A 24,140-nucleotide genomic window follows, 5' to 3' on the forward strand; every position below is an offset into this window, starting at 1 on the left:
GGAAAATGAGTCATTCACGTGGTTAAAGATGAATTTTCTAGCCCCAAAGTTGGAACTAAAATATATAAGTCGATAGATAGATGATAGATGATAGATAGGTAGATAGATAGATAGATAGATAGATAGATAGATAGATAGATAGAAAGATGGATAGACAGAGAGAGAGATAGGGAGGTAGATAAAGATATCTTTACAGAAAAAAAGCCTCACATAGTGAGAATAAAACTAAAAGAAATTTAATATCATTTCCCCTGTCCCCAAAACCAAGTGTGAAAAAAGGGGAGAATTCCTAGCTAAATAAGAACTAAAGGCTCTAGCTTCTTACCTTCCTAGGCAACATATAGCATCTGTTAAAATGGATGTAATATTTAGATTCAATTTAGATCATTCAGTCTAGATTTAAGGCTGACAGGCTTGGAGTATATTAGCCCATAGTCTGACCCAAGGCAGAAAGCTTGCTTCAAGGTGGCAGAGGGAAGGGGACAGGAACAAGCTCCTTGAGACAACTTTCCCAGAGTGTCTTCTAGCACTCAGGACAGGAGTGGTCAGGCTTGGCTGAGGAAAAGTGAGAATGAGTCTGCAGAAAGAAAGAATTAAGTACTTGTGAAGGGAGAAACTCGTCCTGCCCTGGGGTTCTGTGAGATACTGTTGATCCCTCCCAATAAATCCCTCCCCTTGACTTTCTGAGGTTTTTTCCTTTTGTTTTGTTTTGCTTAGTATAATGTGTGTAGTTTTTTGTTCTTTGCAATGAAATAATTCCTGACCAAGGTAGCCCCAGTAAGCAAAAAATAAGGACTATTAGAGCATGAATTTACAAGGTGCCTCGGCTACTTGGTTCACTGATGCCTGAAATTCTATAGGAGCTTTTTTACTATTTTCATGTCATTTTTAATTTCATGTCATTTGTTTTATTTGCACTCATTCAAATGTAATATTTCTGAGAACAATAATAACTCCTGAGGGTCCATAAATCGTCTATGCCCTCAGGATATTGGGATTCTCCCTGTGAGCAGGGTTTGGTACATAAGCCCCCAGAACAGGGGTGATGCCAATACCACTGTAATTGCTGCTAACTTCCTCCAGCGATCAGTTCCTGCTGCCCCAAACCTCAGCGTGAGAGGAGGACCATCAGAGAGCCTCCTTCTTGGTTTGCTCTACCTGGCAGGGGCTAGCAGAGGCATTTCATACACAGCGAGGCAAGAATTTCTCACAGTAACCCGATGATGTTATCAACATTAGTGCTCATGAAGACTTAGAGGATCAGAGAGTTCAAGACAGTAGCTCAGCAAGCACTAAAATTAGAACGGTTTCATCTGTCTGACTCAGTCTTATCTATCTATCATCTATCTATCTATCTATCTATCTATCTATCTATCTATCTACCTATTTATTTATTTATACAAAGATTTTATTTATTTATTTGACAGGGAGAGAGAGAGCATAAGCAGGGGGTGCAGAGGCAGAGGGAGAAGCAAGCTCCCCGCTGAGCAGGAAGCCCGATGTGGGGATCGATCCCAGGACCCTGGGACCATGACCTGAGCCCAAGGCAGATGCTTAACAACTGAGCCATCCAGGCTTCCCTCAGTCTATCTTTTTAACCCTGGCTAGGATAAAAGAGGAAGCTAGAGTAAGGGATAGAGCTAAAACAATTAAGGTTGTGAATACATTTATACAATTTAACTTTTTGCCTGGGCTCTCTCTGAGAGGAAATTTATTACTTCTTAACATTTGTAAGCTAAAACAGCATGTGCTACATTAACTGGGAAGAGCCCACCTTATTATATAGAGATAGAAGCAACATCGCCATTTACCTAAACTGCCATTCTCTAGCTCAGGTTTTCAAATAACTCTCTGTAAATAGTCATGAGAAGATGCAGTTTTAGAAGAATTTTTGCTCATAAGAATGCTCATGCCGGGGCGCCTGGGTGGCTCACTCGTTAAGCGTCTGCCTTTGGCTCAGGTCATTATCCCTGGGTCCTGGGATCGAGCACCGCATCGGGCTCCCTGCTCCGCGGGAAGCCTGCTTCTCCCTCTCCCACTTCCCCTGCTTGTGTTCCCTCTCTCGCTGTGTCTCTCTCTGTCAAATAAATAAATAAAAATCTTAAAAAAAAAAAAAAGAATGCTCATGCTAATAGTATGTAGATGAGAACTAAAATGAATTAAGAGGACTCTTTTATGAAAAAGTGCTTAGGAAGGATGAAATTTATTTAAAATGTTAGGTGTCTGTGATTTATGATTTTTAAAAAATCAGCATAAACTCCCTCTCCCACAATTTTAACTGGGAGATGCTATCTCATTAACCAAGTTGCATAGGAGTACGCACCAATGGTGAAAACTTCGGTGGAAGACACTTAGCCCTTGAGAGTGGGACACTTCTCTAATGTCACAATTTGAAAATTCATCCTGCCTCTTATGTGTAGGTTTATATGCTCTTTTAACCTACCTCTCCCAACACCTGGATTAAAAATAAGCTGGACAGGTTTTGATAAATACACAATAAAGTGGCAATCTCATGCATGAAGTCCTTTTAAGAATGAAATAAAATGATTTTTCTCGCACAAATGCCTAGTAGAAAGAAAAACTTTATTAAGTCAAGTTCTGCATTTTAAGAAATCTGATTGTTAACTTCATGTCCATTAACACAGGCTAATCATCTACATTACAAAATATGAGCATTTAGAGAAGTTTTTTTTCCCCAAACTCTAATTAGGGAAAGAATGAATGAGTGAATGAATGAAATTTGTGTAATTCTTTTGACAGTTCAACACCTATGCATATTATTACATGACCCATTTGGTAGAGGATAATCTATATTGCAAAATATAAAATGATGCGATGGTCTGTGCTAGACTGTGGTCTCTTTATCATTTAATTTGTTGCTTCTGAGAGTCCAGTTTTTAAATAAGAAAGAATTGCCGTACTACAGTTCTCATTATTTGGTTCTGTACCCACTTAATAGAATGAAATGGCAAATTTTAAATTGTTCAGTTTATGTACAAAGTATAGATTTTCTGACTGGGTAATTTAGATTGCCCAGCATGAATAGACTGGTTAAATTTTCAGATTAACCCCATTGGCTAGATAATTACCTACTATATTAGGAAGTTCTGGCTGACAAGTTCTGGCAACTTACCTAGAAAAACTGGAGTCAACACCACCAATATAGGTGGAAAGGATTTTAAAAATAATTCTATACAAATATTCATTTGTATGATTTTTCACCTCATAAATAGTGGTTGTTCTTCCTTGTTTTCTTAGGTAGTGCTATTGAGTAGTATGTGAGAAATCTGTTACACATAAAAATCTCCTTATCCGCAAGTTGCCGCAATAGGAATACACCTATTAAAATTTGTGTTATTTCTTATAAGAGAAATTAAATTTAACCACATTACCCAAACAAGATGGGTACATAATGGTCTTCAAGTAATGTAGAGACATTCAGATTTGGCTTGACCTCACCTTTAGGCTCTGAGGAACTTGGGGTGTGAGAAAATAAACGATACTAGCTAGCTCCTGGATTGGTTTATCATGGAAGACGTCATGCTAGCCCTTAGCACCGAGGCTGTTTATCCTGCTTGAGCTCCAAGCCCAAGAGAGTAAGAAGTGAGACAGCGACTCAGATTTCTCCACTTCCCCATCCCACCTTAGTAATCTCTTCTTCTATGCTTCCATTTTGAGAAAAATCCTCGTCTAGTGTTTGAAACTGACCCCCACAGGTGGTGGCCTGTTGGGCTTTAGCAGAGTAACTATGCCTTCAGACAGCACCACCCCAATACTCATGTGGGAGATATGAAGCCACAGGGCCGTGTGTCCTAATCCTGGCTTTGCTTCCTGTGACCTGCAGGAAGGCAACAAAAGCAGAGCTACTCTAAACTTTACATGCTTTGCTGACTCCTGATGTGTATGTGTGTGTTTACAAAGTTTACTAGGCTATATTAGAATATATACAAAATGCGGTACTACAGAGAACACCCATTTAAAAAATAAAATTTTGGGGCGCCTGGGTGGCTCAGTTGGTTGAGCGTCTGCCTTCGGCTTGGGTCATGGTCTTGGGGTCCTGGGATTGAGCCCCACGTCAGCCGTCAGGCTGTCTGCTCAGCAGGGAGTCTGCGTCTTCCTCTGTGCTCTCACTCTCTCAAATAAATTTAAAGATTTAAAAATAAATACGTGAAAATAAAAAATAAAATTTTATCAAGTTCATTGAACGTCCTGTATACTCTTCCCCAATTGCATCTACTTAACTTCTTGACAAGAATTACTGCTTTTTTAAATTTGGTATTTATCACTACTATGCATTTATTTTTTCCTTATTTAGCCTTTCACACTGTCTAAAAATTCTAACATGTCTCTCTTAAGATAATTAATTTTAGTTTATAATAAACCAAATAAAAGGAGTGAATTTTAATTAAATATGAAAAAGATATTTCTATAGAGAATAACATATTATGGTAACTTTGCTAACAGTGGTTAAAAGAATCAAAATGGTCTATTTTGGAGACTTTATCTTATGCTAAATATACTGCCCCTAAAACCACATCACTTAGTTAGTCTCTTGATCAAATTTGCAATTTTAGTACCTTTAGTACCTTTGTGCTGTAAATCACACAAAGAGTTTTAAAAAGGAGGGAAACTAGCATATAGAAATCTTATTTCTGAAATAGGCTGACTGGTATGAAAGAGAAAAATTGAAAAATCTAGAATTAGAGAAAGTCAGATATATTTAGAAAAAAATAAATAAAAATAAAATCTAAATTAAAAATAAAAAAATAAAATTTAATTGATTTAAGAGACAGTTAAGGTGACTACGAACATATTTAAGCTGAAACACAGATGACTAGAACTCAGTTTATTTTAGCAGTGCTCTTCCAGAAGATTTTATAAAAATAGAAAATGAAACAAAAGGAAATTCAGCATAAGTGCTTGGCAATACTCTTTGAAATTCATAAGGGCAATTTCTTTCCAACCTTCATTTACCTTTTCTCATGAAACATTCCAAGAACAAACTAAGAGTTATTGAAATCATTTATCATTTTCTCCCCTTTGGAAAGGTGATGCCACTTTAGAGGTGTGGTGAATTTCCACTCTTTAGAGCTAGGAAATCACAATTTCCAAGCTGGGCTCTGCCTTTTAATAAAACACTCCATATATTGTTAAACTATTTATATTGCATACACCCCATTTTAAATAATTTATCCTACAAAATTGCAAAACAAATAAGACAAAGAGTAAGTATTTGTATTCCAAAAAGAATTCACTTGAAAATGGGGAAGTTTCCTTAAAGGTGAAAAATTTGTGTGTGTCTTGATTTCAAAATAATAAAAATATTGTTTATGTGTTTCTAAAACTGAATTTCAGAAACAACTTCTTTTTCTTTCTTTTTTTGGATAAATTTGTCTGCATATATTTAAAAATGCATACAGGATTCAAGGTACTGTTCAAGTCCTGTAAACCCTCCAAAGTTTTTTGTTATTTTTGTATATACTATTTTTCCAGGCACATTTATAAAAGAATCAGAATCCTCCAAGATTATTGCTCTAGGAGTCCAAGAAAATTGACTTTTTTAGTGCTCAAGTACAAAATGATACTGGCAGACATTGTACCTCCAGAGAGGGAAAACATAAGGACTTGTTCTGGTATTAGTATTAAAAACAATGGATTTCAACAATGATGTAGGTCTTGTTGGCCATTGCTTATTCACAAAAACAAATTATGTCTATCTAATTCAAATGAACTGTTGCCCTTATAGAAATGAAAAGGTCACCAGCATGCATGCTTTATTTTACAATGTTTTCTTTTGGAAAACTTATTCAGATAACATCTAGGCATGAATTCCTTGCCTTTTCAGGAACAGTTGTTTTATTGGGGAGGAGGGCGGTGGGCATATGCAATAATATTTTAAAAGAACTAAACTCTATTTAGCAGATCTTGGAGAAACTAACCTAAGTTGTTGGCCTTGAGGATTTGAAATCCCAGAATTTTTCTCTCCAAATTTCAGTTTTTCATAGAAATTTGGAATATATATATTCAAATGAATAAGGGTATCATTAGATTTATATGAGACAGGGAAAAACTCAGTGCAAATACAAGAAAAGTAATCCATCCTATTTTCCTGAGGGTTCCAAAGTTCTGCAGTTGACTTCGAGCTGATATAGCTGTAGGTAAGAATCTAAAAACCAGGTGCAGTGGGCAGAAGGTCGCCCTGGAGATCCCTGTATCCTCGTCTCCACATCCTGCAGCCCTGCCTTAGCTCCCCTAGTTGAGTGTGAAGAGAACTGTAAATGGGATGGAATGTCTGTCGCTCCTATCAGTCTATTACCTGATATGGCAAGGTGAAAAGATTATGGCAATGTAACCAACGCCCTGAATCAGTTGATTTTGGTTTAAATAAAGGGGGATTAACCTGAGAGTGTCCATCTTAATCAAGTGAGTCCCTCCAAAGAGAGCCTGGAGGTCGGTAGTGTTCTCTCCTGCACGCCTTGAAGAAGTAAGCTGAGATCTACAGCTTGAAGGAGGACCTTGAGCTTCTGATGAAATTGAAGCCCTAACACCGTCTCCCATTCTCCTATGCTGGTTGCTTTTAGAATCTTCTGTTCCTAGCATGCTGGTAGTTTACATCCATGGGCTTTTGAGTATATTCGGTTGTGGGCGTGAATCCATGACACTAGCAATCTGAAAATGCATTCATTTTCATTCTAGGAAATATTCATGTATTCTTTGTTTGACAATTTTCCGATTCTGTTTTGTTCCATTCTTTTTTAGAACTTACATTATTCAGAAATTAGACTTTATCCTGTATCTCTTATAATTTTTCTCTCTTATTTTCCTTTTATCTGGTCCTGCTTTCTGAAATTTATCTTCAACGGTAGCTTTTTAAATTTCCTGGTGGCTTTTAAAGTCATGTTAACCTATCTTTAATTACGAAGATCTTGTCTTTTTCCTCCGTAACGTCCTTTACCCAGCCTGCTGCTCTTGTTCATGAATGTAATACGTTTTTCTGCAGCTCTGAGAAAATTAATTTTTAAACATTTTCCTACTCTCTACATGGTCTCTATTTCCTCCAGATTCTTTTTTCACGTTTGTTTTGGTCATTTCCTTGTACATCAGTGTTTCCTCTAATATCTATTGATTCCTGGTTGTCAGTTGACATTTTAAGAGTAAAGTTTTTAAGAGTAGATGCCGATTAGAAACTCTGGTTTTCACATTAGTGGAAGTTGCTGTGGGCTTCATCACAGGCTAATAAAGGGCCCCAGGCCATTACTGGGAGAACCCCAGCTGGGAGCGTCACTAACTAACCCCTAACCTGAGGGCAATTTGCTCAGCCTTCGGTCCTCCAACATCATACCTGGTTGCTAGGGTCATATAAGCTGAGCTGGAGAAGACAGTTCAGGTCTCTCCACTCAGTGTGTTAATCGTCACTTAATTCCTCTGGTTTCATTACAGCATATCACTCCGTTTCAGGAAGCCTGGGGCACCACAGTTTGTAGCCTTATTTAGGCTCCCCTATCTTCTTCAGGTTATGGGAGGAGTGACCGCCAGGCTGGATGTAGGAGTTGAGATGACCTAAGGATCCAATTTCTCTTTTAATAACCTTTCTTCCTATTTTCAGCCCTACTTTGCGCTTCTGCTTTCATAGGCAACTGAGGTCCCCAGTACATAAACCTTTTGAGGGTTTTCTGCATTGAATAACTTTTTAGGGGTGTTTGGGGAAAGGGAAAGTAGACCTTCCACCATTGAAGACTTTCCTTCTTTCCTTCAATCTACTAAGTCAGTTATCACTTAAATATCTGCTTCCTAGCTTCTGAATTCATACCAGTAACCCCTACCCTATGTCTTCTCCTCTCTGATGGTCTTTTTCATTATGGGTATGGTTAGTGTTGTGCTGATAAATGGCTCTTTGGAAAAATGAAAGAAAGAAAAGAAAAAAAAAAAACCTCTGATTTGTAGCCTTTGCTAATTTCATGATGTCTTCTCCCACTATGACTATTTTCAAGCTACCGATAGTTTAATAATGGCTTTCAAGAGACCTGAATATTAACAATTGGGTCTTTTTTTTTTTTTGATAGTTCAATAACCTTTTTATTTTATTTTATTTTATTTTACTTTATTATGTTATGTTAATCACCATACATTACATACATCATTAGTTTTTGATGTAGTATTCCATGATTCATTGTTTGCATATAACACCTAAGTGCTCCATTCAATACATGCCCTCTTTAATACCATTCACCAGGCTTGATATCACATAATAACTGGCTCCAGCCCAGCACTGTTTATGCCTTTTTAAAATTTGTGTGAGCAGGAGAAGAGGCTTTGAGTCTTAGCAGGGTTTTGGGAGAGGGTTGACATAAAGCTAGAAATTCACCCCACCATATTTATTGGGAAATGTTAATTTCTTACTCAGCTGCTTTGTGTAAACATAAAAACATGGTGACTAGAAAAAAAGTATTCACACGAGTGGAATAAATACAAAAAATGAAAATTATCTGAAATATATGATGAATTTGTTTTTTCCTCATTCAACTTCACTACCCTCACCTTTCTGTAAGTTAACAGGCTTTCCTCCCTCTCACTCTTTCTCTCCCTTGCAGATATAAACGCATCTATTAAAATGACTACATGACTCAAACAAAACAAAGTTTACTTCCTTTGACCATAGGCTTAAACTGAAAACTTCACTTAGGAGATGTATTTTAAAATGCTGAGAGGCTATTTAGCGCTGTGCTGTCCTAACAGCCACTCATGAGACATTATCATTCATCGACATCTCGGAGGTGTGGTACAAATAAACTAAATATTGGAATAATATTTGCTTTCACATTAGTCACTCCTCAGTTACTCAGAGATGTAAATTAGAAAGAATATCTAACTTGTAAAAATTATCTTACCCTTTCTATTTGGATTGTGAAATATCTATCGCCAGCTCCGTTCCTAAGAAATCTTAAGGCAAAACCTGAAGGCCACGTAACACTGTGGCAGCTGGTCAGGGACGCTGCCTCCTGTCGAGCCGAGGTGTTTCCCCGGATGGCGCCACCGAACTAACCATCTGCAGTGTGCAAACTGCAGTGGGGAAATGTTAAGAATCATGGCACAGAGGTTAATGCGTTTAGGCAAACAGTACAGTGAGTGAGTTAAAATGGCACTTCTTTTAATGAGATAAAGCTTGTCACACACCCACAGAATTCATGAGGAAGGTCTGAAAGACTCATACACTGCCCAAATTTAGAATAAAAGCAATGCTAGGTACTGTCTTTTTCACAGCATTCATTTGTAGGTAGGGAAACCGGTCTAAGTTGGTGAAGCCAGTAGTCAAATGGGGACAAAGAAAGATTCAGTATTTCTTTCTCACACCTGAAAATCTCACGTCTAAAGATAGCCGTCACCCCAAAATTCTCACCCAGGATCAGGAGAAAATGAAACTGGAAAATTTGCATTCCACACCCTTCTCATCTGGAAACGATGTTTTTAGTTCCCCATGCCATGGTCTCACCAAGATATAAGCATTCATTTTTGCAATGTTCTACTTGTGTGAAGTAATTAAAATCCATGGTTTTGAGGGTCACGACTTGTTTTTGTTTATACCATGACTTCTGTTACTGCTCCTCATGAGATCTCCCATGAGTAAGGAATGTTGCCTTTGGCTGTCTTACATCCTGTGTCTAAAATACAGACGAGTGTGACCAAAAGAATGTTCTGAAAACCCAGCAATGCTAAAGGCAAAACAAAAAATCATGATTTTGGTAACTGCTCTCTGCTTTACGTAAAAATAATCCCGGCTTTTATTTTTTTTTATTATAATTTCTTTGCTCCTCTAGCCAAATGTTTGAAGCGGAACCCGTGCTGGACATAAGCCATATCTCGGTGTTTGTTGTCATGTGTAGTATGTTCAGAAAATCTGCTTTGGTTTATTTTGCATGATGTCATATTACATGAAACAGTCTTAAAATGCAGATATTCATGAGAAATTTCCTGAGAGAAGTTACAAAACGTACACACGACTTGAGTTAACTATCGAGGCTTAAAAATTTTTTTACGAAATAAAGACAAAATTTTCCATTAAGTTAAAAAGTAGCCCTGAGGTGTGTAGAGCCTCGGCCAGCTTTGGTGGTAATTACTCAGTGTTCTGATCTTTCGGTGGGGTCTGACCATTCTGGCATCACTGGCAAGAAAAGATCCAAATTGTACTTTCAGTGAATGGCCTTTTGAGTGAATAAATGTAGGTAAGACTTTATGATCAAAACTGGAGTGCATCCTGTATGAAGTATTGAGCCTTAGCAGCCATTGTCTATATGCTTTCGGTAGCATTTCTGGGCTACTCTTGGTAGCTCCGACTCCAGGAAGGTGAGGGCTACTGTTCATCACACGTCGTCCTAAACTGCCGATTGCAGATGGCCTTGTGGAGGCTTGATATCCTCTTAAAATTTTGTCAGACTTCCTTTCAGCAATTTATGTGCTTGATGACATATGATTTTCTCGGTGTCTTGTGATTATCACTGAATGAGGGGGAGAAGTTTTGTCCTTAGAAGGCCCTGATAAAGGAGATTCCCATTGGCAGAGGAGGATAGGACAAGGTGATTGACCTGTCTTAGTAACGCATTGGTGGGTTATGATTTATGGGGCAAGAAGATGAAAAATATTTCTTTTGTAATCCAGGGAAACTTGTGTGATAAACAAATGAAAAATATCTTAGGGTTCACTCTTCTATGAAAAATAGTACAAGGGAAACTCCAAGAAGGTAAAATTAAAGATACATCCAGGATCCTTTAACCTTGGACTGTCACCGCGCCAAGGAGCTCATTCAAGAGATGAATAAGCACATGTGTACTACTGCATATCACTATACTATCACTGCTGCAGGAATTCTAGATAAATAACAATTAGACTTTTAGAAAGATACTGCAGATGATGTGCTGGAAGACAATTTACTCCTTGTAATTGTTCTACGGTGAACTCCTTGTACATTCTTGTGTGGGTAGATGTTTTCACTAAGATCACTGTATCCAAGAATTTACTTGCATCCATGCTGGTCTCATTTTTCTAAGGTAGCACTTTTACCACTCTCTTCTGGGGAGTGTTTTATTTCAGTATGGCAGGGTTTACTTCTTTCCTGTTGCTTTTCCATCACATTCGATCCCTTGGCCGATTACAGATCCTATCCCACAGATGTTTAGGTCTCAACTGGCCTTTATAAAAGTTCCTTAAAAGCCTATATGTGTTACTTCTTTCCAATTTAATCATGACTGGTTTCCTCCTTTTCTCCCTCCACCACCAAAAAAAGGGGAAAGAAGAATGATCAAAAGATTCCTGTTTGCTTCCTTCCTGTGGTTTTGGGTCTGCAGATTATGTTAAGGTTGGGCAGCTTCTGATTTGCTTGGTGTGTTATGATTGTCATTGGTCATACAGAGTTCAGGTGTCATTGAGAAGTTCTAAGCAGGAGGAAGGGAAGAGTCATGAGCCAGGAGGAGGAGGACAAGGTAGTTAGCATTTGGCTGGAGACCCACAGCAGGCTGTGCTTTTCTGGCTGTTGGCCAAGAAGGCTCATTCCAGGGCATAAAGAACAATCCACACAGATTGCTTGCTTTTTTATGTCACCTACAAAGTATAATAATCCTAAGTATGGGTAGATGCCGAGGGTCAAGCCTGCGGAAAAGCCACACATTTGCTCACATCTACCCTAGCACAGAATAGGAATGGCAGGAGCCAGCACCACAACCAGGGACATTCATGAAGGGAGCGACTTTCCTCTGTGATCCCACAACTTGGCCAGAGAGATATAATATTTGTAAACATCACTGTGATTCACTCCACAGCATCAGTGGTATTGAGAAGATTAAAAACAAAACAGAACAAAAGCAAAAACAGTAAATATTGCTGTCTTTGAATCATTTCATGTTGAAGAGGGTCAGCCCGACCATGTGTGTAGAGACCAGTTGATCCAACAACATCAACTCTCTGGTGCCTTTTTCTACTTTTAATTAGTCTTTTGGCAGCATGTTGAAATAAGTTTAGGTAGCATACTCACTTCTATACATAAGGGCTAAGAAATAGTTTATAAAATTTTAAAAGAGAGACAAAATCAAATATGTTAAATTTTCTCTTCAGGAAGAGAAAAATTTTAGCCTACAAAAATTGAACTGGTTGATACATGACAGTCTTTCCTTTTATAACTGCACTACCTCGGGCCGTAAAATTGCTTCATGAATTATTCCACAAAGTTCACTGGATCATTTTTCTCCAGACCCTCTCCTGCCCATACATCCCACCTCCTTCTGATTCCCTCTGTCTTATAGTATATATATATTCTGTATATCTGTATACACACACACACACATAAATATACCCCTCACTCAGTCATTGTGAATAGAAATTTTTCAAAAAGCTGAACTACGTTACAAAGTCTAAACATTTTAAAGTAAAATAATTTATTTAAAGTTGAATGAATATCTCATTTGCAAAATATGCATAGCATCTAACTTATAAAATTATTGTAAGGATTAGAGTAATATACGTAAAGCACCTAGACTATTGCCTGACTAGTGGTAGATGCTAAATAAATCACAAGTATCATTATTATATTATTAAAATGTTTTCCAACATGCAAGTAAGCCCCATTATATAGAGTACTGCAAAGCTAAGTGATGTTTGTGAAATTATTATTTCTATTATGCATAGTGTGTATGTCATTATACACGTATATTCATGCTGGGCTTAGTTTTTATGGGTCATGGTCAAAAATCTTTGAGAGCCATTGATAGAGAATGGGCTGGAGAAGTAGCCAGCTGGCAGATGTGTCTGGAGTCTCATAGCAAAGAATCATGTGGTCCTTCCAGCTTTGTCCTTTGTAGGAGACTGAAAGACTGGGCTTTCCAAGGCCAAAAGCCTATCCCCTGCAGGTGTTTCTGTGGCTGAATTCCAGGGAAGACAGAGAAAATCACCCTAGGATACAGTGGTCTAGGTGGTGCCCAAGCTCAGGGCCAACCAATCCCATGGCCATACACATGCCTACAAGCCCTAGAGTGTTTGGAAGGGTGGGCCCACTGCCAGGGGCTCTCGGTGATCCTCTTGCTGATATGGTTGCCAGGAAGCTCTAGGATTTGCCTACGAGGCTCCTAAGCCAGGGTTTGCATGTGCTGTCAGTGACACTGGAGTGGAAGCTGGGACGAAGAGAGATCTAGATCTTCGGGTGGGGGAGCAAAATTATGTTTTCCTCTTGCCTGTGCGTCAAAGGCTGTGGTATTAGTTCCTTCATGGAGCCAAAGCAAAAACCAGCCTTCTCTGTATTTTCTGGCTGAGAGAAGAAGGAGACAGATGTTTTGTAAATTCCAAAACCGTGTTCTAAGATCAGAAATCCTGCGGTGTTCTGGGGAAAGAATGTTTAATCAGGACATGAGCAACAGAAAGTGATGAATGTCTGCTATTGTCAAAAAAATGTAATAGTTATTATTGTTACCATCCGAGAAGGTGGAATTGTACTTACTAACAAAAGAAACATTCACACAAATGAAGAATTTGCACGGAGAGGCTTCTGTTGGAGTGTGGGAAAAGCTCAGCCTATTCCTCATGGTCAGTAGCTGCTCTTGGCACATCTTGGGTCCTTGGGAAGCTGAGGCTCTCAGAGGAACAGCGCAGGGAGGGGGGCATCTGGCTCACCCCACTGTCAAGAGACAATGCCTTGGGAGATTCTGAGCACCATTCTGCTTCAGCCTCAGGTTCAATTTTTAAGACCACAAGCACAATTCCTTGAAGTTTAGAGTCAGCCCTGGATACAATGCGTTGGCATGAGACATTTGGAAGGTATGGGAAAGTAAAGCCAGGAGGCCCCAGGTGTTGAGCCAGCCCCAATTCCCCGGTTCCCCACACTGTAATCATGGACCCGTCAGGCTCGAGGACCACCCGCCGCTGTGCCTCTGCCTTGCTGCCTTACTTCTGCGTTGTTTTCTGAATACTTCTCTACTCCCACCATCCCTGGAACTTCTCAGTGTCCTTCTCCTGACTAGGAGGAAATGGAAGAGAGAAGGGGGATGCACGCTGGTTGCATGAAGAGTCGCAGAACACCCATAATCGTCCTGCTGTGAGTAACTTTGCAGCAGCTGGCTGGGGGAAACGCTGACTGGGTGCTCGTTAGAAACCCTGGAATCACTGCTCCCTGGCGCCTGGTGACTGAGAGTAGAGCAGAGATGAGAGGAAACCCACAGACAATGCCACTGTCCCTACATGGGAGGGCGAGGGTGCCCTAGTTTCTTTCTCCCTCCTCCCCTTCCGAAGGCTCAGGTGTGCACCCCCACCACTGAGGAAAGTTATTAGACATGTTAACTAGGTAAAAAAAAAAGTGAATAACCTTGCACATGTAAGTGAAATTCATGCAGATGCATCATAAAAAGTGATGAGAGAATGCATCATTGGCATAGAAATACTCCATTTCCCACAGCATGTTGCTACAAGATGTTTTACACACGCCTACACTCCCCTAGCCGCTAGAAAAAGGTTTTCCAAGTTACACATTGGAAATCCTGTGTTATTCAGGGTGATGCTTGTACAATTGAGCAACTGGTTGCCCCTTGGACCACTCCACAAATTTTACTCACAATTGCATTTTTAGCACAGGGCCGTCATTCCAGGAGTTGGCTGTGTGTTTTTAGAATAGTCCCAGACAGTTTTGCATAAGGAAAATTCAACGTCTTGCAGACTCTGTATATTAAATTTTCCTGTTACCCACCTTTTTGTCTTTTTCAGATATGTTCCGTACTCCAAATAAAGGGACATTTTTGCCAGGAATTTCCCTTGTAACTTCTTTAAAAGTTTAAGCATTTGGAGGTAAATGTAATCCATATGTCCTGAGTTACCGTCGCTTTTTTTTTTTTTATCAAAATGTTATTCTCTACAAAGTACTTGATCACCAATAAGTTATATGAGATTTTTAAGGGCCTTTCTTTCTTAGTAAAGGGAAACCACATTTGATCAATAACAGTTAGTTATAGAGTCAAAGTTACACAAGGACGTATGAAGATATATTGTTTTACTATTTAACTTTAGTAAGTTAGGCTAGAGATATTTAGAAACTCACCAATCACTGTCAGAAAAATGTACACTATTGTTTTTTTTTCTCTTCACAGGCTAAAAACTCTATTTTTTGTTTATAAGATTCACTTTATCTTCTCATTACAGTGACTTTCAAAAAAAAAAAAATTGGTTCCTAGCTCTGCAGTTAAAATCCATTGCAGCTATGTAATGTAACTGTCTTATATTTGAATACATGTGCACAAAAAGACCCTTTGCAGAAAACCCCTAATTCTGTAAACCTGAGCACATAGTTATAGTACAAAGTTATATACACATTACAATACAAGGCAGTAGCTCTTTCCAGATGATGAGCTCCCTAAAGGCAAGAAGAATGTCTTCCTCACTGTGGTATCTACACATAGTAGGCCTTTGATAGATATTTGGGAACAAAGAAAACATGATTAAAAGTAACAGTAAGACACATAGTTACAGCGGAGTCTGGTTTTAGACTGCAGAAGGATGCCAGCTGAGCAAGGAGGAATATGTCAACAGGATACAATAATACACCAACCCCTACTTTAATCCAACTTCAAAATGGATTAAAGGTACATGGTGGAGGGCAAGAAAGGGCTGGGAATGTGTTCAATCACACAGCTGCTCAGGCTGCGCCCTTCCCAGCACGTTCCTTTGTCGGGAAGAGGAGCTGGGCTTGACTTGGTTACAGGGCTATAAATTAATTTATATTCAAACTTCTAGTGTTAACATAATCGGTGTGCTTCAGAAGTAACCATATTTCAGTTTGTCTACATAGAATTATATATATATCGTATATAAATATATGCAACTAATATAACAAATACATATTTGTTCATGTGTATTTGTTCAGTTATATATTTTTACATCCTGTGTATAAATTTGTGTATATATAACAAATTAGATTTGTTATGTTATATAAATTTCTCTATACATAGAGATTTACATTATTTATAAAGGAGACCAATATCATTACAGTTCACAAAGTCCTTTTATATCGCATATTATTGACCCAAAGAACATTCTTTTCTTATAGACTCTTCAAGGAAGTGGGCGATGTTCTCTAATGTCTGGGGCTTATTTGCACTCAAAACTTTATGTAAATTACTAAAGAATATAACATGAAACTCCCTAGGGACATTTAGGAAATGTGAACTCTCTCTAATTGATATAATCAAATTTCTAGAATCACAGAAGAATAAAGAAAACTTGTTTGAAGGCTACATTCCCCACCAAAGATTTTCAGTGGATTATTTTTTTAAGCTGCGAAGACTATGAAATGGAAACCAAAATGGGATCTGAGCCCCAATAACGCTTTCCCACATACTGCACATTCCTGACTTCTAAACACAAAGTCATAGATCAGAGTTTCAGGCTCACAGAATTCCAAGCTTACTGTCTCCACAAAACCCACATTCACCTTTATACAAAAATGTTGATTCATAACATAGACATTGTGAAGGATATTTAAATGTGTAAGCAATTTTTCGGTTTTACACACCTGATTTACTAATGACCCATACTTAGAACCATTATGATCTTTCTTCTTCAGTGTTATCTTTTCTCTCATGCTAAAGACCCTGGTGATTCTGCCAAAACAAACACACAGACACCCCCCCACACACACACACACACGCACACACACCTCACAGCAATAAACCAACAGACAGAACTTGGAGAAAGTTGTGTAGTATAAATGTGGAGGAAGGAATCTATGAAAAGCAGGAACTGATCTACTTTGCTATGGGGCAAGTCATCAAAATGCAAATAACAGAAGAATTAAAAATGCTATTAGTCATTCAGACCTGAGTGGATATTAGCTTAATCAGAGATGGCGTCATTCTCATTAAAATCAACTTCCTCTTTTAGTCTTTCTTATTGCCCATTCCTGCAGAGAATTTGCAGTGATGGGGTAGATAAATAGAACCAGCAAAAGTTCACTGTGGGGTGGGAATTAGGGGTGAGTGAGAGCAGCACTGAATAGTTTGGGACACAGTTGCAAATAATAAAAAATTGAATGAGGAAGAATATTTCAAATGACTTTTATCTATTTTAGAATTTGGACGAAGCCACACCAGGTACCAAAAAACTATCTGCTTTTCCTGTCTTCTTCTTCCTTCACCGTTCCATGGCCTTCTGCTCCCAGAGGGCAATTCGACACAGTCCCTTTACCACACTCATGGGACCTGATCCAACATAGCATCTTGATGACTATTAACTACAGAGATGGTCAGTGGGTTTCTGGTTCATACCTCAGAAGTGCTTTCTCAAATACAATTAATGTATAAGTTAAAGACTTCCTATGAGCCCACATTGGTTTCAAAGTGGTAACAAAAGTAGGCTTTTCTTATTTTTTATTTATTTTTTAAAGGTTAATTTTTTTATTTTTAATTTATTTATTAGAGAGAGAGAGAAAGAGAGGGAGAGCAGAGACGGAGAGTGAGAGGAAGAAGCAGACTCCTCACTCAGCAGAGAGCCTGAAGTGGGGCTCAATTCCAGGACCCAGAGATCATGACCTGAGCCAAAGGCAGATGCTTAACCGACTGAGCGACCCAGGTGCCCCAACAGGCTTTTTTTAGCGAGCCAGGCAAAAGAGAGGAAACCCTCTGCCTGTGTCCATTATTGGACACATGTATAATAAACTGAGCAAATCACCGGGAAGCACACAATGATGAATCAGTTGTTGTCTCTGTCCTCAAGGAAATCAGTCTTGTTGGGAAGACGAATTTGTAAAAAAACAAAGACAATTGAGTGTTTAAAGGTATTATGAACCATGTTGCAGTCTGGTGTGAGTGATGCAAAGAAACAGGGCCAATGTAAAATTTATTTGGGTGGCGGGGCCTATTTCTAATATTCAATGTTCACAGGCAGAGTGGATTCATAGAGTTCGGTGGTGTGGCAATGAAGGGTTTGTGACAGGAAGATGATATAGATGAATCAACAGCAAGAAATGTCTGCCTTCCCCTCCTGATTACATGTGGGGTCCTAGAATCTGGATACCAAAGTCAAGCACCTATAAATAAAAATTTACCCACTATTCAGGGGCTAAGTGGGCAAAAGAAACAATCCACGTCAGTATCAGCAATGTATATATATATTTTTATATACATCTATATTTTTAATATAAATATGGAAGAAAATTAGTAGTAGGTTACCTGTGACTTTGAGGTGTAACATAAGATCAGCATGTTATGGAACCTTTGGCTGGGGGGTGGGAAAGTGGAGTTAAAGGTGTTCTATGAGTTCTGACCTTGAACACAATGTCCTGATGAATATGTATTTGAGTTGCTTCAAAGAAAATCAGCCAAGGTATGGTGGAAAGTGAAGAGCCAGTGATGGAAAAAACAAGTATAATCTTTTGATACATGGAAGGGAGACTTTAAAAATTATTTATTTGTTTATTTATTTATTTGTTATTGAAGCATAGTTGACACACAAAGTTACACTAGTTTTGGGTATACAACATAGTCAATTGACAATTCTTTACATTACTCAGAGCTCACCACAATAAGTGTAGTCACCCTCTGTCATCATACAATGTTATTACTGTGTTGTTGACTATATTCCCTGTGCTATACTTTTCATCTCTGTGATTTATTTATACCTGGAAATTTGCAATGAAGAAAGTTTGGAAAGAAGACTTTTCAAAGTTACTTTTGTTGCTGTTTTCTCGGGGGTCAAGAGGAAACAATTTACAATGAAGTTGTGTTAATAAATGTATATTAGTCCCCTCTTATCTGGGAGGGACACATTCCCAGACGCCCAGTAGGATGCTTGAAACCTAAGATAGTACCGAACCCTGTGTATACTAAGTTTTTTCCTATACATACATATCTATGAGAGAGTTTAATTTAAAAATTAGGTATCATAAGAGATTAACAACAATAATTAATAAAATAGAGCAATGATAACAATGTATTGTAATAAAAGTTATATGAATGTGGTCTCTCTCTAAAAATATCCTATTTCGTACTCATCCTTCTTCTTGTGAGATGATAAAATGTCTACATGAGGAGATGAAATGCGGTGAATGAGGTGGGCACTGTGACGTAGCGTTAGGCTACTACTGACCTTCTGATAATACGTCAGAAGAAGGGCCATCTGCTACCCTACTGTGAGTAACTGAAACCATGGAAAGTGAAACTGCAGAAAAGGGGGGACAGCTGTGAAGTGAAATAGAGAAGCAATTATACAAGGAATTATAGCCAGCAAAGACAACACAATTATTTCTGATAAAATGTTCAGATAGGTAAATAAAAAATTAGTTTGGTTGCATGATCTTGCCATATATTTTTCTCAGATATTCCTTTCCCCTTTTAATGGATAAAAACTAATAAAGAGGCCTAATTTAATAATTTCTGGAATTTTTTTAAGATTTCATTTATTTATTCATTTATTTTAGAGAGAGAGTGGGGGGAGGTGCAGAGGGAGAGGGAGGGGGGGGAAATCTCAAGCAGAGCTGATCACGGAGCTTGATCTCACAACTCCCAGATCCTGACCTGAGCTGAAACCAAGAGTCAGACACTCAACAGACTGAGCCACCCAGGGGCCCCTAGAATGTTTTTAATATATCTTTACATTTATTCTCATTTTTGAAGAAAAGGGCTGATCTAAAACAATGATTTCTACAAAAGAAAAACAATACAAGTCATTTGAATAAATATATATATACAATATATAACTATATATATATATACAATATATAACTATATATATATATACAACTACTTTAAGGTATTTATATTGAAGATAATATTGAACTGAAATTAACAAAGGAAGCCCATCCTTTCCATCATGCACAACACCTAGACATTTTCAGATGCTAAAAGAATTTCTTGGAATATTTTCTCCTTCTCTCAGTTAAGAATAAAAATTAAGTTGTTCCAAATGTCATTTTATGTAGTGCAGAAAAGCAGTAATATGTCCAAAAGATAACCTACGGTGAAAATATCATTTGAGTGTTCCTGGGCATATGCGACTATTTCAAAATGATTTCAGAGAAACTCCCCTGTCACAGTGCCATTTTCCCAGTAGTGATGGCAGCACCAGTAGCCAGACAGATACTGGCTTTTCTGGTTCTGAAGAGCAAAGAATGTTGACCGAAAGCACCACCCCATGATTCATGTGTCAGAACAGGGCTTAAGTCATTCTTCAATAGAAGAATTTCCAAGGTTATTCCTTCCCAGAAGCTTTATATTCAAGATACTCTGCTATCCCCATAGTTACCAAAAGGGGAAAAAAAAAACCCAACGTACTTCAGATTTCAACTGTTATGCTGCTGAATTCCAAGCACTAAGTGACCTTCACCTGAACAATGTCTTCCGGATGGTTTTGGTTTTTCTCATTTGATTCTGGATGAATCAAATTTTTAAAAAATTATTTTTAAAAGCAATGACTTATTTTTAAAAACAATGAAAAAGATTACTCCAAAGAAATAACAACAGCACATATCTTCTACACACATAATAATAAAAGCTAGATTTTTGCATCTAGCTATATTGTTTAATTTTAAATAATCTGAGGGAATTGGGAGCAGGAAGATCACCTAGAAAAAAAGTGATTTGAGAAGATTTTTAAAATAATGATATAAACAAATGAAATGAATTATTCCTTGAGTTGAGTTGTTGAGGCTAATAAACCATATGAATGATCCCAACCAGCTCCAGTTAAAGGGAATATTAGTAGTTAACAGGAAATACTAAGACATGAGAGGAAAAACCATCTAGGTTATATGGCCCATTAGTCCTGTAATTTTTTTTTTTCCTCAAAGAAAACATAAGAAAGTGAGGCAAACAAATCAAAACAAAAAGACTAAGAAGGACAACAAAGCATACACCTTGTCCCTGTTTATTTAATTGAGTCTATGTTTCTGGTTTTAGAGTTGTCTCAGGTCTCATTATCCATTATGGGGATGTTATGGGGTGGGTGTTTCCAGCAAAGTTCTGTCCCATTCTGGCCCCGAAACAACGACACAACCTAATCAACACAAGACGTTCAATACTTCTATTGTGTCCTCCGTATGAGCACTAGACACTGTATAAGATCCACAGATGGGTGTAATTGAGTCCTTGTTCTCAGGGAATATACAGCTTAGCTGAGGAGCTATTATTCTACCTTTTGTGATAATTGGATTTCCTTTTTGGTGCTTGCACAAGGAATGAAGTGAGAGCATGAAGGAAAAAGAATTAATATCTATTTGGAAAAATCAGAAATTACTTTCTAGAGGCTGACCTTGAAAGTGTAGGTAGGGCAGGATTTGAATAGGTGGCAATCAAAGGGCAGCTTATTACGAGCAGAGACTGTAGCACCAACAAAGGCGTGGAAGCTCGTTTTTGGGTCCTAATGAGTTTGGAGTTGGTGTTCTGGAGGGGGTAGACTGCAGGTCAGAGAAAAGTAGCAGAAAAATAGGTAGGGTCATTCTATGGAGAGTCTAAAATGCTGGTTTAATAAGAATGCATTTCAATCTGTAGATAATTGAAAGTCATTAAACGGATTGTTAAAAAAGTACTGATTGACCTTCTTAAAATGCAGTCCTGACCATATTATATCTTGAATACAAGGAACATTGTCTACAGCAAGTGCAAAGTGGAGGGTTAAGAGGAGGTGGTCTCCTGGGGATCCTGGGTGGCTCAGTTGTTAAGTGTCTGCCTTTGGCTCGGGTCATGGTCCCATGTCCTGGGATGGAGCCCCATATCGGGCTCCCTGCTCAGTGGGAGGACTGCTTCTCCCTCTCCTACTCCCCCTGCTGTGTTGTCTCTCTCTTTCTGTCAAATAAATAAGTAAAATCTTAAAAAAAAAAAAAAAATAGAGGAGGCAGTCTCCATAAGGACCTGTGCGAGGACTATCATCTCCTTACTCTTCATGTTGCCCCACAACATTTCTTTCCTTGCCCCGACTCACCCCCAGCCAGTTTTCCTGTGCTGGCTGTCCAGACGAGCCCCCTCCAGCATCAGTCCTATTCCGTTGGGAATGTTTCATAAACAGTGCATGTATCCCTAGGTTTTTAGATAAAGAACCGGGCGACAATCAGCCTGGTATCAGGGGAATGCTTTCTGGCTAGTCCAGTGGTTAACTCCAGAGAAATGTCCACACTTTATTGTATCTCCACAGCATATCTCTGGCCCAAACAGCCTCATGGAGATTCCTGGTGCTTCCTAAGGTTGAGAGGGTACAAAATGAAATGCACTACAGCTGAGGGGCAGTGGGATGATGCGCACAGGAAAGTATGTCAAGTAGAAAATCTAAAGGACTCTGAGAAACGAACTCAGGGTTCTAGAGGGGAGGGGGGTGGGGGGATGGGTTAGCCTGGTGATGGGTATTAAGGAGGGCACGTACTGCATGGAGCACTGGGTGTTATACGCACTGCATGGAGCACTGGGTGTTATACGCAAACAATGAATCATGGAACACTACATCAAAAACTAATGATGTAGTGTATGGTGATTAACATAACATAATAAAATAAAATTAAGAAAAAAAAATAAAAGAAAATCTAAAGGCTAGAGACCCTGCTTCCGTCAAACTCAGTGCCGGTCCTACCTCGGAGACACAAATCCACAGAGCGTGCATTTTTAGTGGGGATATCACCTCCAGAGGGTGAAGATTGGTTCTTGGGGAGGAAAAGCATCCCCCTTTTGTTATGTGTAAAACACAGAAACACATACCATATATAAACAGTTTATCTGTGGTATTAAATTATCATGAGGGAAATATTATTAACTTACTAATTTATTAAGAAAAAAATGTCTTAAGAAGCTCCTTAGGAGAGCAAGGATGAAAAAAGGACTGAGAAACACTGTCATAGGAGCTTAGGAACCGCAGACTTGCCCCGTGGGTTCGCAGTGGAAATAGAGAGGGAAATCTGTGAGCCCACCTTGATTCTATCCTCTGAGCCAAGGCAGAGCTGCCTGAATACTTAGCATCCGCTCTGATAAGGCTGAGGTAGGTATTCAGAGAGCTGATGGCAGAATATGAAATTCCTGGGTCATGCCAGGCTATGCAGTGAGCTGGCCAAGTGGCGGCTGGGGAAGAAGCAGGCTCTGCCCCTCACAAGCGTGCATTCAACTTGAAGGTGGGAATTTCCCAGGGCCTACATTAGAGTTCAGGCTTACACAGACAGGGCTGGGGTTCCCCGATATTTCTCTGTACTTGGGGACAAACATGCAATGCTGAGCTTAGCCATGAACGCTCTCTCTCCAGAGCCTGCAAGTCTCCCTTCTCATGGGATATGGAGATATTCGAGAAGGATGTGTTCGGCGGCATTGGGCTTCCTGTAAGCCGGGGGACTGGAATGGAAGAACACTTTGGTAACCAAATTCTGCATGGAGTGATGACGTATCCTCTTCTTTGTAACTGAGGGACAAACAGATGGAGAGAACCAGCACAGGTCTGGGGCCATCCATGACATCAGATGGGGAGTCTTCTTTGTTTCTATTAGAATTTCTATGTAATTGTTTTGTCCACCTACAAACAACTGGAGTCTTGCTCAGTATCTGAGACTCGAGAAGAGGGTGGGAGAATGAACAGAACTGGAAAGCAAGGAAAGAGGTGGCCCTGCAAGGAAGGCATAAAATGTTAAGCATGGTGGAGGGGAGCCGGCGGCAGGAAGTGGGGGAGAGTCAGACTGCTGAATGTGGAGGTGGCGGTGGGCTCTTGGGGCCATTTTAGCTGAGGAGAAAGAAAATATGAAGAAAATTGCTCTGAAGACTAATTGGCTAGATATGTAATTTTCTCTAATTATGTTGTGGGAGAAAATTATGCATATTTATATATGCCGAGACTGTATATCCCATACAGACATGCGAACACATGTATATCTCGTCTTACTATATAATGTGTGGAATATTTGTGTATGTAATTTTCTAATTTGATAATTATTTAATGAAGTTCTTCTTTCAAGGTACCTTCCTTTGAATTTCTTTTTGTGTTCCTGTATGTGAAGCAGAAAGTGAGAGGATACTTCCAAAAATGGAAATGCATCAAGGTAGGCAATGAAAACTTGATGAGGCTGTCACCCTTTAGATCTTAAAGGGATTTCTTGTGAAGGGTTGAATAATACTCAATATAATTACTTGCTGAAGGATTAGGACACATTTTTTTTAATTATA

Source organism: Mirounga leonina, unplaced genomic scaffold (assembly GCF_011800145.1).
Source record: "Mirounga leonina isolate KUSES-001 unplaced genomic scaffold, KU_Mleo_1.0 Mir_151, whole genome shotgun sequence".
NCBI lineage: Eukaryota > Metazoa > Chordata > Mammalia > Carnivora > Phocidae > Mirounga > Mirounga leonina.